Here is a 2,345-nt window from a genome sequence, read left to right as displayed (position 1 = left end):
TGGATTGTTTTACAGTCTGGTTCATGTGCTCTACTTTCCTTGAGCTCTGAGGCTGGTAAGCTGCATGCAAATTCCATTTTGGTTCAGAGCCGTTGATAGTCCTTGCGTGATCTTGGCCACAAAGGTGGGTCCATTGTCTGATGTAACTGAGGAAGACTTTCCATGCCAGGACAAAAATCTCAGTCAGCAAGACTCTTACTATTTCCCTGACTTTTTCAATTCTGCTAGGATATTCCTTCACCCAGCCAGAGTAAGTACATATAATGACAAACAAGTTACTTATATCCTCTACTAAGTGGTAGTTCAGTAAAGTCTATTTCCAGATCTTCAACTTGGATTTTCTAAATTTTCTATATTCCCTGTAACTGGAAGTGCCCCTGATTAGCATTGTTGTGGGTGCAAGTTTGAGATTTCCCTGTTACCGTCCCACAAAACGCAGTCAAGTCACATCATAATACTGATTTATTAAAGTCTCTAATGCTATTTTTTCATATGAGTTTCTTCATAGAGTTGATTAACCACACTATGAGATAGGTCAGATGATCTGGGACAGAGGAGCATCCATGGGGAAGAAGCCACCATCCATCTGAACTCTGCATTCCTTTTTCTTGTCTACCCAGGCCTCCTTTGCCTGTGTGTTGTTTAGGCGGAGCTAACACCATTACAAATTTGCGGGGAAGAACCCGTAGTGTCCGTTGTGGCTGCCTCTCTTCCTTGTCTGTCTGTTTGTTTTTTTTGGTTATGGGGTCTTCTTTTCACTGTCTTCAGCAATGGGTAACAGCACTAGCTTCGGTGTCCCAAAATGCTTCCAGGGGATGTGGGATTTGGGTTGGAGTTCTGATTGCTCTTCCTCCTGTAGCGAGAAGCCCTATCTCCTTATAGAGGGTCCCATGCACATAAAGGGTGGCAAAGGCATATATTCAATCTATGTACATGTTTACTCTCTGTCCCTTGCTTAATTTCAGGGCCCTGATTAGGGTTAGAAGCTCTGCCCATTGTGCTGACCATCCTATTGTGAGGGCCCCTGACTCCATTACTTCAGTCTCTGTTGCCACAGTGTGTCCTGCCAGGTATCTCACATTTGTCAGAAAGCTGTTGCCATCCATGTAGTTCTGGGGAGGAGGACAAAGACTGGTCTTTGAAGTTGGGGTTACTCAAATATATCTTATTTGTTGTATCAGTGCAATTTTAGTCTGTGATTTTTGGCTCATGAGGTAAGAAGGTAGTTGGATTTAGTATTTTGACAGTTTATCTAGATGTATTCAAGGGTTTTCACATATAAAGCTCTGGTATTGGTTCATACTACATTGGTGAGCCCATGGTGGCCTTGGTGGTCCATCAGGGCCTTGACTGCATGTGGAACCTTGAGAATTACAGACTGTCCCGTAGTCAGTTGTTCAGCATCCTCAGCCAGAAGTGTCATGACCACTAAGGCTTGTAAGCAAGGTGCCCATCCAGCTGCCACTGTGTCTAGTTGCTTAGATAGATAAGCCATGGGTCATTGCCAGGGCCCCATGGTTCAGGTAAGGACTCCTGGTACTATTCCCTTCTTCTCATGGACAAACAGGTTAAACTCTCAGGTCACAGCTTGGAGTCCTAAGGCCAGTGCTTTCAGCAGGACCTTCTTGAGAGTCAGGAAAGTGTTTTGCTGTTGCTGTCTCCACTCAAATAGATTATTTTTTCTCCCACCTTTGTGATCTCATAGAGCGGTTTGACTATCAAAGAGTATTAGGTATCCTAATGTAATGAAATCCAGCTTCTCTTAGAAACTCTTGGGTCTCTCTCTGGATCTTTGGGATTGGGAGGTCCCAAATTGCCCTTTTTCTTTTGGGCCCCAAGGCCTGATGTCTGTTTGAGATCTAGAATCTGAGGTATTTAACTTCTTGGCAGATCTGAACCTTCTTGAAGGATACCCTCTGGACCAGACCCAGCAATGTCTCTGTTCCCCCAGGGCAGTCTGCCAAATTGACACTTGCCAGGAGCAGATTGTACACTTATTATAGGAGTGCACACTTCATTTCTGTGCTTGGGCACTATGCCAGATCATCTGCTGAGGCTCCCCCAAATATTGTGGGGGAGCTTTTGAATCCTTGGGGCAATCAAGTCCAGGTCGAATGTTCCCTCCAGGTAGTGGCAGTGTCCTCCAATTCAAAGGTAAATATTGGTTGACTTGCAGGTTTTGGGGACTGCTGGATAGATGGTGTAGCCTGGTTTATGGCTTGATGGTCCTAAACATGTTGGCAGTTATTTGTGCCTCTTTTCCAAATGGGTGGCAGTGGGGGTATACCAGTGTGGTGGTTTGAATGAAAATGTCCCCCATAGGCTCCAAGTATTTAGACATTTTG

The sequence above is a fragment of the Nannospalax galili genome, unplaced genomic scaffold (genome assembly GCF_000622305.1).
Source record: "Nannospalax galili isolate Female #2095 unplaced genomic scaffold, S.galili_v1.0 scaffold1086, whole genome shotgun sequence".
Lineage (NCBI taxonomy): Eukaryota > Metazoa > Chordata > Mammalia > Rodentia > Spalacidae > Nannospalax > Nannospalax galili.
The sequence above is the reverse complement of the archived record's forward strand: the minus strand, read 5'-3'. Positions refer to the sequence as shown.